Here is a 17,969-nt window from a genome sequence, read left to right on the forward strand (position 1 = left end):
AGGCATTTTTTTGATAGTTGCGGCTACTAAGGAGCATTGTTGAATTTTAGAGGGAGCGTTGTGTGAAGGGCAAGAGGTGATACCTTCATCATATTGTCTCGTCTGTCATTCAGAAACCACGAGGAATATACGGAGTAATAAAATTGCCAACATCTGGAATGATCACTGGAAAGAAATCATTAAATGCTTGGGGTAATGGCCGATGGTGATCTGGGATTCAAAGGGAACTAAGATTACGCTGAAGAGATGACAACAAGTGCTAGTTTGTGTTTAGTAGGGACCACCGGAGGATCAAGCCGAGGTTAATGTTACTCTTGGTCGAAGCGGTGACATCCTTGCTCTTTCTGGCTCCTGGCTGAGCGAGGCTATGGGTTTGGAAAAGAGTGAGTTCATCATATCCTCTCCTAGCTCTGGTATTACGGACAACATCGGGTGAAGCAACGATATTGAGTTTTCAAGGTTTGAGGCGCATTGAATAAATCCGTCCAAAGTTACAGCGTGCTTCCAAATAACCACAAAGAAGCAATTCTACACAGACTTCAGCATTACAAATACATTGATCTAGTACGAAGATACCACTTGATATGATTCCTTAAGAAAACTGGACATAAACTTTATAAGTGGCTCAAACGCAGTGCTACTATCTACGCGAAAGACCCGGCGTTACGTTCCCAGAGGTTCATATGAAAAAGAAGGGAAGAAGTGGAAAATCACCAAAAGTCAAGCCGAAGGTTTGCTGCGGTTACAAGAAACCCGTGCTAAGTGTCGTAAGTGGTGATTCAAAAAAAAACTAAATCACGATAGAAAAGCAAGACGGAGGGCAGATATGGATGTCCCCGGCTAAATTAGAAACTTCTAGTGAAATAATATTTCACAATGCGCAGTAGTAATGTTCATGTGGAGGTTTTAAAAGTGTAGGCAAATTTTTGGAAATTTTTCTAGAACTTAAAAATCAACAGCGGCTCGAAAAGGGACTAGCCTCACGGCTGAAACCTTTGGGTATCGAAAACGGATTTTGATCGAAGGCCCCCAGAATGCTTGCCTTCCCAATTGAAACGAGGATTTTTAGCGATAGAGGCATATTCTATTCCTGGCAGCAGATGAGCTGGCTAGGAAAGGAGCAGTGATGCCGACCAGAACCCTTCTATAGGGTCAGGAATATGACCATCGCTACAACGTTGAAAATGGAGAGAAACGGCTGTAGGAATTTTATTGGGCGAAATTGACAGGCATAGAACAGCTGAGAGTATTAATGGTGCGATGTGAACCCAACTACTCAAAGGATTGTTCACCTCACCATAAAGAGCCTTTGGATTACAATAGAAATACTCACAGAGGTATATAAGGACACTCTCTGTGGTGGGACAGTACCCGGCACTTGCCAGATACCACGGTGAAATATTTTGAAGGAGAAAATATATTGAAATTCCTGCCGGTTATAGGTTTGATCGGCATACTACACCTAAAATGTATACTATAACCAATAAAGCAACACAATAATTCTTGTAGAACACAGTGCAACTTTCCTTCACAGTGTTATACCGAGCTATCAGTTGTTGCTGAAACTTAGCCCACTGACGGAACTTTCCCGATGTAAGTGCCAGGATTTCGAAAACCGAGTGAGCAGGCTGGCAAACTGGCTCAGTAATAGTAGGACCAGAGCCAGCATTTGATGTCAAGCCATTCACAGTTAAGTCCATCTTGGGCAACTTCATCTGATTATGCTTCAGGTTAAAGTTGCATACTTCAGCAAGTTCTCACACAACCTTCTCGCGGTAGCTGCTCAAAACCGTTTTTAGATGGACCAAGAGTATATGGGGCTGGGCTGAGAGTAGGCTCATCCAAATGACTAGGGTCAGTTTGCCTGCCGGTCATTTGTTAGGAGCAAGTAGATTTGGCGGGGAATAAGGCGAAACAATAGCCCGGAGATCATCGTCCCTGCACTGGAGAAGGCTCTAACAGGACCTCAAACCAAGGTGAAACAACATACGCGAAGAACGAGCCGCTAGCATCCAGCCAGGGGACAGTAGCCGTCGAGAGAAGTCCAATCAGTGCCAGCCGTAGCATCGTTGTGCTGAAACCAACCGCAGGGACCTCAAGGAGCGAGGTGGCAGACGGACTAGTAGCTTACAGTTTGGAATTCATTGCCGTTAAGCTGGGGTCAGCTATAGTACTCCCAACTTAAAACCCGGCGGTGGCCGCTTAAAATATAAGACCCGACAAGAACGTCGGCCACTGTAAACCAATTAAGAGGCGAAGATCCACGGAAGTACTGCGCCAGAGCCAGTACCAGAAGACCATGCAAACACAAGCAAAGTAGAATGTACACGAGCTCGGACAGTAAACAACCACTCCAGAAAAGTAATTGTCAATAGCCAGCCGACGAGCCACGAACTGCAAAATCCTTTAGCGACGTGACCAGGAGCCACTTTTGCGTGGCGCTGGCGGATGGCAATCTGCTTGTCTTCCCCTTAGAGGAGAACATCGACATCAAACTAGTACAGCAGCCCTAAATCGGAGGCGAGCGAACCATTAAAGGGCTCCAAAGGAAATATTATTATTTATTCCACAGCACAGGAGACGCTGATCAGGAGAGACCTAGAGGATGTATCCTCGCGAGCACGGTTTTCTGTGTCCGGACCTGAAGTCCAGCGACCTAGTTGTGGTCACATTGGAACAGGCGGGGGCAGAGAACGCGTATATTTCCTCGGCAGCAAAAGGGGTCAACTAGTTAACAGATTGCGACACCAATGCGAGGCGTACGTTTTGGAGCAGCTCCAAAATCAATGAAAGGGGCAGTACACCAACCCTCAATTTCCCCAGCTTGGAGAACTGTGACGGTTTGGAGGAGGTCCTTGATATCCTTGATATCCCTACTAACCGACAATGGGATTCTTAAGGCAGAGAACTGGAGAGTGTCTGACCAGAGATCCCTCTCAGATCATATTTCAATACTTTTCAGTCTAGATCTTGCCGCAGAGTTTCTCAAACCTTTCAGAGACCCCAGGATGATCGACTGAAGGAAGTTTGGTCAAATTATCATGAAGAACTCTCCGGTGGGCGAATGGGAATCGTTGGCACGACAGGCGAACTGAAGTCAAAGGTCGGAGTTCGAAAAAAAGGCATTTGATACCGCCTTAAAATCCTCCACTCTGCCACTGTGGTTGAATGAAGATCTGTCCAGTCTCAGGAAGACGACCAGGAAGATCTTCAACACCTGCCACAACCATAAATATTGGCGGCCACTGCCTGAAGAGGTGTAAGTTGGACATCAAGACTGTCAAGAAGCGGTCTTGGTAGGACTATTGTCAGAATATTGAAAGCACCCGGAAATCTGTAAAGCTTAGTAAGATTTTGTCCGAGGAGTAGTCCTTTCTTAAAAAGTCGAAAAGCTCCTGGAGGGGATCTTCTGGTGAAACTCTGGGGCTGCTGGTTCAGACGCACCTTCCCTCGAGAACGGAGGGCTATGAATCAGACCCAAAAGCCCTCTTGCTGGGTATGCAGCCACTCCAGCTGTGTGAGACGACTAAATCAGTAATTCCCGAAGATAAGATCGGCTGGACTATAAACAGCTTCTCTGCATATAAATACCGAATACCGAAAGCGGGCATGCGCGGCTATGAGTCCGCGAAGGACTTTCGACCAATCAGACTCAAACTCACAACCCTAGAGCGCGTCTTAGACATCCACTTAAGAACGATTACGAAGTTCCAGAATGTATACTCCAAACACAAATCCACAGAAACCACTCCCCACATGGTAATTGACACTATTGAGCGGTCACTGCAGTACAAATAGTATACCCTAGCTGCCTTCTTGGATAATAGAGTGAGCATTCAACAATGTTAATATTAAGGCCGTAAAGGAATGCTTTACTAGTTTGGGATTGGATGGCTATCTTACGCATTGGATAATATCCATGCTAAGGGCTAGGATAATCTAATGGAATCTGAGAGGCAACCACCTGGCCCGAGCTGTGAACAGAGGCACGCCGCAGGGTGGTGCCATTTGTCCGGTGTGCTAGTTAACATTGATGGGCAAAATTTTAGGAATATTGGATGAGAGCGGGGTGAAGGTGGTGGCGACATCATGGATGGAGCGTTGGGAAAGGTGTGCTTGTGGGCTGCAAGACGCGGACTCGGTATAAATTCAACCAAAACGTACCTGATGCCAAAAACCCATTTTCGTAAGCAGCAGCAGCAAGAACCAGGTCAAAGAACTGAAAGGAAAAATCATGGTGGTTCCTATATATGACATACATATATGACAACAACATGTTCTCCGTTTCGAATTATGTTAAGAAGAATGGCATGTCACAGAATTCTGTAAGTTTACTGGGGACCCCTTTCATCCATCAAGAATTTTCCGGCTCACATTTGTACGTATTTGTTCAAAACGGAGTGGTCCTTGCACTAAAAATGTAGTAGCAGGTAGATGAAGGGCTTGAAATAATTGGTAGATAATTATGGTGTTCATTTACCCAGAAGTTGACTAAGAATTTCAGTTTGCTTGTTCAAAATTACCAGTACTTGCTGTATTGTGTTTACGAGTTATCAGATGAGTTAGGTGAGGGTTAGTCAGGACTGCACTATGTTATCTGCTGTGTTTGTTTCCACATTTTTGTGTTCATCGATACTGGACTGTGTGTTTGACAACCTGCTCGCTGCGGCTACCGTGCTCCTTTATATGTTTCTATGATAATGGCGGATTCAAACTAAGGAGTTGAGTCTGTGCGACTACTTGGTTTAAAGGCTCGGCTGCAACCTGCTGATTGTACGTAATTTTGTTGACCCTTTTCGGGTCATCCCATCTCAAATTTTTCGCTTTGTTCATAGAAAAGTAGACAGGTCATACCCTATCCTTTGCAGTATGTTTCTTCCTGTAGTTACTGTATCTTTTGCTACTGATGTCTTGTTTTCTGTTGAGATAAGCTCTGGATCCGCGAATCTCAATACATATTACGGACCTTCTGAAAAATTTGAAATTTTTCAATTGTTATTCCGCAATAAAGTAAGTATTTTATATTGTAAAATACAACCTTGCCTTTTGGAGAGACATTATTTTTCATTGAACGCGGTCCTAGTAATATGGGCTTTCCCTCCATCAGACGATTGAGGATATTGTGAACTGATTTGGTTTCAAATCCTGGTGAACGTGGTCTATTTCCTTATGGCAGTACATCGGAGGCGCGAACCTAGGCGCCAATATAAATTCACCACCGCCGCTGCATTCAGTGGCCACAGAAATAGCTGACGGACTGACATGAGACTGCGGTGAGGAATGTCAGGAGTGACAGTTTTGTCAACAGAGTTTCTAGAAAAAAGATTCACGTCCGCTCACCGGAGAAAACCGTAAAGAAAAGAATTGCACAAACAAAAGTATAATAACGGTTTAATAAAGTGTAAACATGTTGTTCGTTATAAGCTGAAGTGTTAAAATAAAAGAATATAAAACCCTCGTTGACTTGAGGTTTCAATCCTTTACAACAACGAGAGAAGCATGTCAAAAACTTTGTTGCGTGCGTCCTTCTGGAGATGAATGGTTCTTAGAAAGAGGCTTCTCATTGGATCAGCAGAACGAAAGCTCATCACCCATTTTTAATTCAGTGAAACGTATTTCCATGGCTAATATATCTCTGTCTATATGTCCGAGCAATGCCTGTAAAACGAGAGCTAAGTTAAGTACGTCATCACCACAAATGAAAGAAGAAATGCAATTTTAAATATTTCCCACTGAACCTCATGCATCCCGGATAAACTCTATCTGACTTCGTTAATTATTCTACAGGCTCAGTCGTAAAAATGTTCTCATCTGGAACGAATTGATCATAAAACTGCAACAGGACCTATAAAATGCGAACAATACATTCTGTAAATAGGCTGTGACAATTAACCCCAATGTAATCTAGTTATCAAGGTCCAACCACGTCCATATCTTATGCATCTTTTATGACGAAACTCAATAGTGTAGCGTCAGGACTAGGCATCAACGATGCATTCTGGCGTAAAGGCGGCATACCCATGAACTCTAATGACCCAGATTGCACTACGCTATGCACAGCTGAGCTTCCGGGTTACTGGCACTTTATCCTAATAAAATGCCTTCTCACATCACCCACTATATGAGTATCCAGCTAGAGAATATAGTCCTTAACACATTCCGGAAGCATCCTTCGTTTCAGCTTCGAGAAGAATCCTTGAAATCTCCTATCGGAGATGCTAGAGACACTTGTGGAGCAATCAAACCAACACTTCACGATGGTCGGTACTACGTGCAAACAAAAGGGTGATAGTCGAGCCAAGATTTTAAATTGATGTTACAAAATTAATCAGCACGGGATACCTACCCCTAAGTACCGTACTCAAGTTTGCTTTTAGTTTCCTATGTAAATGAGATGGCTGTCAAGCAATTAAATTTCGTGATTTACCCTATTGGGTGCACAGTTCATGATTCATGGGCGAAGGTTACGGCCTAAATCAATGTTGGTATCAAGCGGGATCACATGATTGGCTTCCCCCGGAGGACCTGGAATTTGCAGTAGTTAGTCAGATATCGTGTAACTGACTATTTGCATCCAATTTCTAACTTTTTGATATGAATTTTATTCTCATTTCATTTTTAGCTTTCGCAGTCAAAATAATTTCACTCCTATCTCTTATGCCGGAATATATTTGTGATGCTTGGTGATCCTTTATGACTTCAACTTTTATCCTTTTTCGCCTTTTTGGGCCTTTGCCTGCACACTCACCACCACTGCGATAGGAGAGATTTTTTAAGCCTAAAGGGAATGTGAATTCATCTTGTAGGAATTACTGTCGGGTGAACTTGAATTTCGGGTTATTACCGGTAAAAGGGGTTATCGCTCTCTTACGTACGGGGCATGAAAAAGTCGACGATGGGCGATTAGGTTTTGGGTTAATGGCCAGGAGTCCATTTTTCCAGCATAGCAGAAAGAAATAAGAAACTTGAGCAATGTGGATTGTAAAACTAAACAAGTTGGGAACCGGAAGCTGGGCGCTTTATGGTATGAAAAGTATTGTGCTTTTTGAATGTAAGTAACTTTCGGGGATGGAATCCAGGTGTTTCTTCAAAATTATGATATATTGAGTTGGACCAGGTTCTTGGCTTATTGTTTCGTAATTCACGAATAGCGATGATGTCAGATTATTGACTATAATAACCAAAATGTGATCCAATATAACATGCTTAATAATATCTGAATATTTGAACTACCAGTTAAATTGTTTCCCCATAACACGTAGATAGGCAAATATTCAACCGTTGATGTGTGTTGGGATGGCCAGAATAATTCGAGTCAACTATGGTCAAGTATGAGGGAAGGGCTGTGTCAAAACCAAATAAAAATTGGTGCTCGACGTGCGTCAGCATCTAAGAGCAGATCCAGTGAGACGTCCTGTAGGGACCCTTGGACGCCTCCATGCTAAACAGGTTCGGGAATATGAGGAGGCGGTTGTTAGATACCTCAGTTCTTCACACATCATCTACGAGAACTTCGCGTGCCTTTTCGATGATGCGTTGTTGTCACATCAATAACTGGAGACTTGGATAAAAAGGACAAAATAGCGATATTCGTCGAAATCCTTGTCCGATGCATTCTCGGCCTTAACCCTCTCCAATAAAATTGTTTTAATCGGCCGAGTTAGGTGGTATTGTAATGGAAAAATACATAGAAATCCTGGAAGCTCTCGAACAAGATACCAAACATGTATCACTCAATCAGGATGCGTCCACTTCTTTTGAAAAATCAATTCGAAAACAATTTCTCCGATCTCCTTTCCCGTAAATGAACCCCAGATTAAGACAACTGAAATATAGTCTGCCTAATATGATGATAATCATTTCATATTCATCATGTATAGCATTTTCGTGAGGAAAAAAGGGAAGCACTGAAGACGGCTAAATAAATATTTCTTAAGTAAAGACACACCACATCATGGTGGGGTAATGCGCGTCTGCCAGACCTACGCGCCATCGTTCGCGGTCACCTGAAATACTCTTCAGCTTCCCCATGACTTCCCGAGACGCTCGCACTCCTCCTCAACTGTTCTGCGCCAAATGCCCTTGCAGTATGGGACCCACTCGTTGACCATTTTGGGAGAGTGGATTCTACTGCATGGCGTAGCACGCAATAAAATTGTTGAACCTCATTAACCTCAACTGTCACTTCCGTCTTTCGATCAAAGTGTGTACGAGTTCCAGGCCGGCGCGCCATTTGAGATAGTGTTAGGAAAGCACACCCCGATGATACGACACAGACGAAAGCTTGGAGTTTTTGGGTAACTGTGGAGTTCCTTTTTCCATATGCTACTCCTATATAGTAACACAAAAGGAACACTAGCGCAGAACAGAATCAACTTGATCATTTTCAGATCTTAAACAATACAGCGAAAGCTGATCTAGTACTGCTAATGTGTCGAGCAACATCCAGTTCCACCGACAGAAACCACGCTTCCTACAAATTGATCGACGCCTTCGATGCTCTCATCATTAATGCGGATGGGATGAGCTCGATGATTCATCAGGCTGAAAACCTTGGTTTTGTTGGTACTTATCTTGAGTTCAACTCTACTTGCCTCTCTTTCCAAATACAGAGCCATTTGGCTAAGATCCATTTTCCGGTGAAAGAACAAGCAAATGCTATCAGAGCAGACGAGGTGTTTCCGGAAAGACATAATCATCGTGCATTGAATTCCTCCTCGTTTTCCGGACAATGCAGCATGAACAACGTCACCGATGGCAAGAAGAAAAAATATCGGTGACAGCATGCAATCCTCTAGGACTCCGCTTTGGACCTTAAATTCATCTAAGATCTTGCCTCGGTGCAGCACATGGCATTTTGCGGCATCATATGTCGCTCTGATAATAGCTGTTAGCTACTCCGGAAATCCCTCCTACGTAGAACACTCAAGATACACTCCCTGTTCACGCGCATGAGCGGGTGTTGATATGGCGAACGCAAGAGGATCCGGAGCGGAACCCAGCCTACTCTCTGTCAATCAATATTTCCAGATATTCTCTGATGCGTTCTAGGATTATTTTGGCTATTATCTTTTCCACAGCAGGGAGCACGCAGATATTTCTCAAATTATTGCACTCAAAACGTCCCCTTCTTTGAGATATTGATGATCATCCTTTTCTTCCAGCATCTGGAGGCGGTTTCGGATTCCCAAGATTTCCCTACAAGTGGCAGAAACATATTAGCCATAACTGCAGGTGCAGCGATAAATAACTCTACGGGGAGACCGTTAAGCACAGCGGTTTTACTCCATTTGAGTGCATTGATAGTTGAAGTGATTTCTCTTCTACTTGAAGGAAAAGTCGGTGAGTGGCTATTTCATCCACAATATTAGGATGTGGTACGGTTAAGAAGAAAGAAGTCGACCGTTGACATCCTTTATAGAACCATCGAACGATTTGCTAAATGCAATCTCTTTCGTGATGCGGTAAGCATTCTCTCAGACATCATCTTGTCGTAGTCCCCACTAGCCTGTGGTAGTTTACTACAATACTAAGGGTGTCCAGAAACACATGAAGATGGAAAAAAGGATTGTATCTCTCCAAGTGGTAAGAAGTCACAGAGTTCGAATCCACCCGCGGCTTTGAGAAATCAGGTCTTGGCCGACGCACGGATTTTGGAGGCTTTACCTAATTCATTCTCCCCCACGGAGAATCTGTGGAAGGCAGGCTCTCCACTTCAGTCGAAAACTTACACCCGGGATCTACGGCACGATCAGCCAAAAAGGATAGTGCAACAACTCCCTTAATAAGAGCAACTGGAAATCTGACTACGGCCGACCTGTTGGTGATACTATTGCCTAACTCTTCTAAAATAGGGGAGAGGAAGGCTCGGCAGAAGGAGACTTTAGCCGCAAGGGAGAAGGGACTACAGGCTTGCCTGTCTAAACCTTCTCCTCCGCCTGTACCCGGAAAAACGGAAGAATGGGAGCAGATAATATGGACGTAGCTGGTCTAAAGCAGGTATGTGGAAGCAGATCCATGTAGCCCCAACACCGTGAACTTGGGAGGGCTACTAGCCGACGACAACGAAAGGCACTGCGAGAGAAGACGAAGTTTCTTGGTAATGGGGACATAGGCATTGCTACACCACCAAGTGTGGTGATATTCAGAGAAATCGGATGCAAGAAAGCGGAAGGTGAGGACAAGCTGGTAACCTCGGTGAGATCCACACTGAACGCAACAGACTCTTCAATTACCGGCGGTTTTCATATTAGACTGCACTTATAGCTACAAACATAAGAGTTAGTCAAATCAACCTGCAGCATGCCGAAGCTTCTTCCTATCTACTGGCGGCAAGGCTGGCAAAGTTGCAGGACTATCCTTATATATTTCTGATTCAAGAGCCATAGGTTCACTTTAATATAATCTGTGGTATTGCATCAGTCAAGGGGACTAGGATCTTTTTCGATGAAAGATCCTCGAGACCGAGGGTCTGCGTTCTAATGTCAAAATTGTTAGAGGCAACCATGCTGAGACAATTCTGTTCCCAGGACCTTGCTGCGGCCAACTAACAATACCAGGTTAATGGCAAGAGGAGAAACGTCATAGTTGCCTCTGCTTACTCACCCTATGATTCTTTGTGTCCTCCGCTGACACAAGAACTAAGGGATCTAGTAGTGTATGCAGATTCAAGTGGCCTTGAACTTTTAATAGGTTCTGATGCGAACGCTCAGCATATTTGTTGGGGTAGTATCAAATGCAATTCTAGAGGAGAGAAGCTGTTTGATTTGATCACTTCAGCTGGTCTGATGACTGTGAACGTAGAGTGGGCCCCTACGTTCATGGGGCCGAGAAGAAGTGAAGTCATTGACCTAAAAATCTGTACTTCAAAGTTTTTAGCGTTGATTAGAAATTGGCGAGTACTAGATGAAGTCTCACTCTCATATCACGGTTACTTAGAATTTAGTCTGCAGGCGAACAGCATGTAATACAAAGACGGACCCCAATTAAAACGGATTGAACAAAGTTTAATGAACTTCTTGGCGATAAAGTTGAGTTCCCTGGGCGTCTAAAGACTCCTTTGGCGACTGAATATCAATTGGAAACTCTGAATCTTTTAGAGTGTTTGGAGAGGCTTGTCCCATTTCCCGAGGTCAACGTGGTAGAACGATTCCATGGTGGGATCGAGAACTGCAAAGACTCAGGAAATCAACCAGACGTCTTCTGCTGGCAAAAGCAATAAAGATGAAGATTTGTTAAACTTCCAGAACTCACAGCATGAATATAAGAGGCTCGTAAAACTTTCTAAACGATACTCTTTTACAGCAGAAGATGAAAGGGAGACTTCCAAGTTGTGAAGAGTCCTTAATAAGGATAGGTCGACCAAGCTCTCTTAGAAAACCGGATGGGACGTTCACGAACTCCAGAGGTGAGTCTATACAGGCTATCTTGGCAGTACACCACCCGGGAGAACAGGTCTTAGAAATGGGGAGAAAAGAATTGGCGATTTCTCCCAATTCTTCAACACGAAGCTGTTGCAAGGGGAATTGGGACACTACAAACCTCAGGCAAATCAGCTTAACATCATTTTCGCTGAAATGTCTGGAGAGACTAGTTGAGTGTCACATTCACGAGAAGGCGCTAAGGTTGCACTCACTAAATGAAAACTAAAAATGCTTCGCAATATGGAAAGTCCTGTGAGTCTGCTCTTCAATCTTTGCTTTCAAAGATAGATGATGCAATTCTGAAATGCGAGACACGATGAGGGTGTGCGTGGACATTGAAGGGGCTTTTGACTTCACGCCCTTCCAAAAGCTCTGGGATGCTGCCAGAGAGCATGGTGTTGACGAAACTGTAATAAAGTGGATCTACGCTAAGCTAACGCAGAGATTGTTGTGTGCTGAGGTGGGTGTTGATCGCTGTCTAACGGCAGAAGCGACGAAAGGCTGCCCTTAAGAAGGTGCGCTATCGCCACTTCTGTGCAGTATGCTAATCAATTCACTACTTTGCGAACTGCAAAACCTTCCAACACACGTGCGAGCTTATGCGGATGACGTCTGTTGGTCGAGATTTCGGAATGGTTTGTAGAAATATAGAACGCGCGTTGATTTTATTGACAGTAGGTGTCTCAGGCATGGATTTTCAGTAAATTAAAATGGTGTTATTTACAAAAAGAAGGAAACTGAATGGTCTTTGCTTTTCAGAAATGAGGGGTACAACCTTCAACTCTCCGAAGAAGTGAAATATCTGAAAGTTATTCTAGACAAGAAGTTTCTTTGCAATAAACATGTAGAGATAAAGATGAGACGACCTCTCAGAGCTTATGGGCTGTGTAGGCGGACCTTTACCTCGACATGGGAACTAAGGTCTCAGGTGGTAATGTGGATATATGTTGCGATCATTACGCTGATGTCCGCTTATGCATCCGTAGTGTGGTGGATTAAGGTGAAACAAAAGGGTTTTCGCTTTAAACTAGCCACACTGCAAAGAAGTGTGTGTCTGGGTATCACCGGTGCCTTGAGCACAACATTCGTCGCAGCTCTCTAGGCATTACTTAATTTGCTGCCCTTGGATTTGTTTATTATTATTCTGTTAAGGGAAAGTCGCACCCCGTCCTTGAAGAACTATTGTGCCCCTTTTACTGGTTAAAGTGTACCTGTTGATCATAGTATCTCAAGCAGGCCAGTAACCGTTAGGAACTTTAGTATGTTCCCCACTTCCAGAAGTTTCAGCTTTGCATCTGGTATTAAGTGTTCTCCCAGATGTATCGACCTACTTTGCACAAGTGCTGGACACTGTCCCAGGACGTTCATAGAGGTTTCGTCCTCCTCCTCACAGAACCTGCAGGCAGTGTCCGTAGATATCCCTAGCTTTCCTAGGTGGTAGTTCAGCCGACAATGACCAGTGAGAATTCCCACTATGATTCGGAGGTTCTTTTTGGTGAGGTTTAAGCAATCCTTTGTGCGCATGGGTTCGTATCCCCCAATAAGCACCCTGGACTGCTCCATCCCTGGTAGGCCCGCCCAATATAGTTCCCTCAACCGGTTTTCTTCGTTTCTTAGGTTCATAGCCATGAAACCGTTTCCGATTCCACAGAAGGGTTCTGGCCCTTATAAAGGCATCCCTGCTCCCTTCTTGGCTAGATTTGATTTGTTTATTCAGAGCACTGCGATGAGAGCAGCTCACACTCTAATGCGATTAGATCTATGTGGAAACAATGGACGTGGGGGCATTGGAAGAGTCATTCGGAGAACTGAATCTAGTTTTCGAATGCCCATACATCTGTTTGGTAGAAGATATGATGTTATCTTGGAACAAAGATAAAACTGGGATGAACCAGAATTCGTGTTAGGATATACTGACGTCTTCTACACCGATGGCTCAAAAACAGAAAATATTACTACAGCCGGAGTTGACTTCTCAAATAAAAATGAGAAGTGGAATTTTCCATTGGGATAATAAATAATGGTCTTTCAGGCTAAAGTGTATGGGGCAGCAACTTGGATGATTGACGAGCACTTGAAGGGCAGGCGCATCGCAATCTGTAGCGACAGTCAAGATGCATTGAAGACGTTGATCACTTCAGGAATGTCGAAATCGATTAAACTCAGCTTCTAGATTCAATACGGTGGAATTACTCTAGGTATCTGGTCATTGTGGTGTAGAGGGAAATGAAACCTCGGATGCCTTAGCAAAAGAGGCTTCAACTTCCCCCATGCCCGGACAGGAACCAGCAATTCTGGTGACAGTAACATTGGCTGATGCTGTTATTAAAAGCTGGGAAGAATGACAGGTAGCCTTAATGCTGCTAGATACACCAAACTTTTCCTGGCAGAACTAAACAAACATACTGAAAGTTTATCCTGTCGAAAAGCAAGAAGATTTGCAGAGGTATCGTGGGCATTGACTGGCCATATTTCACAAGCTAGGCATATGTTCAGAATAGGAATTATCCAAGATGATACGTGCCCATCCTGAATGAGGAAGTGGAGTCCATGGATCATTTTTATGTAACTGCCCCACCTATAAACGCATCAGACATCAGATTTTTCGTGGTGATATGCTCCAACTGCAACTGATAACATCACATCCACTAACGGAAATCCTGCCATACATAAACGAGTCGCCAATATTCCGTTAGACGGGGAATCGAGTACAATGGACCATTAAGATCTGAGTGCTCAGAAACTTTGCCTCTCCCCCACCTCAAATATACACACACAACACATGCCATGTTGCTAACATTGTGTGAAACCAGATATCAGTTTACTTCGTATTGTAAGTTTCTTGATCGTCGATAATTTGTAAAATCATCTTGCTACCTTCGCAGCGAAGACCATACCAAATATCCCTTATTAGCAGATTGACTTTCACAATATAAATGGCATTCATTGTAAAGTTGATTACTCTTCGTTAGTGGGGTCTGAATTATGAAGAGGGTGGGGTCGTTTCGGCTAAATGATCGTTGGTCCTTTGGGGTCGTCCTGCTGTAGGGAGGGTCTGCATATTTTTTTACGTTAAGACGAAGTTTATCTAGAACGCGCATGCCGGTAAATAGATATTCAGGAGATGTGCTGACCCACAATAATTTTAAGATACATATCGAGCACCAATGGATATTTCAAACTCACTTATAAAGAATCCACCAGGCGATTTCTGTCTGTGAGTCTATCGATGGAAAAGAAGAATGATGCCATGTTATAGTGAAATGTCCTAAACTTCTACCTTAAATGAATAGCATTCGTGATTGCAGATTAAGCTGCTTTAAAATGATATACCCATGTAAGCAGAGGAAGACAAATCTAGTTGCAACTCCAACGGATCGTAAGTGTAGGATAATTTGTATCTAAAATACGCGGAAGTAATAAATTGATTCCTCCTTTCCAGTTTAAAGTGCAGTTTTCCAACAATTTCTGCTCCAGGGAAGATTCTATTCACTCAGCCGGGGGTATCATAAAAAACATTTATTTTTCCAATAAAAAGATTCATTTCTTATCAGGAAGTAACTCATAAACATTTTTCCTTAGCAACATCCATGAAGTTGACCAGTAGATACTTTTATTAAATCTAGATTGGAAACAAGATCATGCATTTTGGCCTTCTTCCATGTTAAATCGCAATTTCCGTCAATAAAAATCAGAATTTTATTGCATGGAAGGGAATTCTTCATGGTATTTCCTTCAAGTTCTAAATTTCAGCCATAAACACGAAAATTTGCTGAGGATTACATTGGAATGTCCTGGAGATTTTTCCAAGTGTTTTCGAACATTTTCATGCCCAAGTTACTCAAGTCTTTATTGTCACAAATGAGGTCTTTATTGGCACCATGTTCTCGTCCGCAAATATTGTGTAAAATGGAAAATGTCAAGAGCTTTAAGACGAAACTACAAGATTTTATCCTTATTGCGTAAGAAGGTCGGTGCCCTGAGAATGTTGAGATTCAACCGATAGGGGCCGCTATTTTCACATCTGGTGAGATGAACTTAGGCCAGATTTGAATTACTAGATACATATGTACATATATATGTACTGGCATGTGTGTTGCGATTGGGATAAAGTCTAGCACATAAAAAGTTGATATTGAAAAAGAGCGGATGCTATATGGCATCCTGCGAACGAGACGGGAAGGAAGCGGGAGGGTAGCGAGTATATTTGCGATAATTTACTTCGATGTCTGGATGGTTTGGTGGTTACTCAGATGCATGAAGATGCCGGAAAGAAAAATGGAAAAGTTATTTGATTCTTAGGCTACATATAGGATATCTGTCAAATGAGCTGTGAATCAGAATCATAGTCCGGGGTGAGCGCAGTACTCACTGCTTTGCCTTTTGGTATCCCATTTCAGTTTCGAACTAATGTGCTCTACCTCCCTTTAAGACTATTTATTTATCTAATATTTACAATGTATGCAATTCACTGCTCGACTAGGTGTTATGGTTAAGGAAAGTGTGGCATAACGTAGCATTCTTATGCCAATATACCCTGAAATCTTCAGTCAGATTCTGTATTCCTTTAAGTGTTGATAAGAAGATGGAAATTTACATCTTCATCTATTAAATATAGCTACTATTCTGAAACTTATAAATCTTTTTGCAGCATCTTATTATGAAGGACTTGAATGATTCCTACCATGTTTGTTATGATTTGGTTCACGATATGCCTGTTCTTGATGATTTGGGAGAGCTTAACTTTTTCCGCTTCAAAGAGCATGAAGTGTGATTCTTCTGAATTGGATCTTCTTCTAACCTACTCGTTTTCCTCCTCCCACTTCAAAGTATACAGAGAATTCCACTGACCTTTATCTTTGAATGCTAGGGTTATCTTATATTTAATAAGTTTCTCTTTAAGGCGCCATTTTCAAGACCTGAAGTATTTCCTGCGATGGTGCTATAAGCATTTTCGTCAACGAATGCTTTCTACTTGGTTTATCTTTTCGGATTTTTTTCAAAGCAGCTCTTAGTAAAATTGGGCTTTATCTGAGCACATCCTTTTTTAAATCAATTGTATCCTGTAGTGTCCGCGGCTTTAAAATATGGTCAGTATGTCGTTCGCCTTTCCCGGGTTCCATCCGATGGGAGCGAGCGCATTCAATAATACGTTATATACCTTTTTCTTGTTTTGTTTTATTATACACTCCCTCACTTTCCCAATTACCCCTCCCAATTGCATAATTCCTATCCTGACCTTTCTTTGAATTCAACATTTACATATGCATATGCATTTAGCCACGCAAAAATATGAGTTGATGTTTGCTTCCACTGGGCCGACTTGAATTTGAAGTTCAAGGCCGGCATTAATGGAATCAAAAATAAGTGGAACCGAGGACCGGTTGATCGGGGAGACAGCTGATAAGCGGGAGATGGGATGAGAGAATGCTTTTTGCTGAAGGAGAAGATGGATCGCGAAGACAGGAGGATGCTGCGTGGTAGCTTGAAGAGGTGAGATGTTTTGGAGTTTAGGGAAAAAGATTAGAAGATTGGAGGGAATGCACTTTTGAATTTCGGGTTTTTTGGAAAATAAAGGAAGGAGAGGAATTTGAGCAAGGATATCAACGAATGTGGAATAAATTTAGTTACAACGATAATTGTATAGTGTAGGGAAAATAGTAAAGTTAAATTAAATTCATTAACTTAAGTTAATATGTAAGTTAAATACCAGGAGCTGAAAACAAAGGAAATAATTAAAGGTTTTCAAATGTTATTTTTTGAAGGATTCCTTCCTTCAAAATACAATACAGATTTTGATAGAGAAATATCTTATTTGTGATAAAAATAATTTATATATAAAAGAATGAGGAAGAAACCCCCGCAAGAGGAAATTCTATTTTTGTTGAGAACCATCAGAAAAATTCCGCGAAAACCATAAGCACGTATATATTTTTACATTTCCTTAATTTTCTTTTCGATGTTTTGTCTTCATGACACTTTCATATGAATTATTGTTCCTTTCAGTTTGATTTGTTATGTTGTTTTGTTATGTGTGTTTGTTTGATATGTTATCATGATGCCACTTCTTTTAAGTTTTGATTTAAATAGAATATAATGAATTCCAGGTATATCTCTTGTTAATTTGAGGATTCCCTCCTCTTTACCCCGCAAAATTCTCACAAATTAGGGACATCCTGTGAAATAATGGCCTTATAATGTCAACGAAGGGTGAGAACCTCAAAGGCCGCACCTCACTAAACAATTGAGGAACAATGTGAGTTTTCCTGCTACACGCTCGACCAACCACGTTTTTTTAAATTTTTCTATCCAGGTTTAGTTTGTGTATGTTTATTTCGTTACGCAAGCGAATCCCCGCGTTTGCTTAAGTATTTTTCAGGATCCGGTACAGACCTACGAATCGGCATAGAAGCGTCAAATTTTGTATAATGATACGTGAGCGGCCGAAGTGTTGAAAGAACTCCTCACATTCCCGGCGAGCAAGTACGTGCCGACGGAGCACTGCGGTTTTTTGGACAGCTCTCCCCTCTAAGTCGCTTCCGGCCA

Source organism: Hermetia illucens, chromosome 5, assembly GCF_905115235.1.
Source record: "Hermetia illucens chromosome 5, iHerIll2.2.curated.20191125, whole genome shotgun sequence".
NCBI lineage: Eukaryota > Metazoa > Arthropoda > Insecta > Diptera > Stratiomyidae > Hermetia > Hermetia illucens.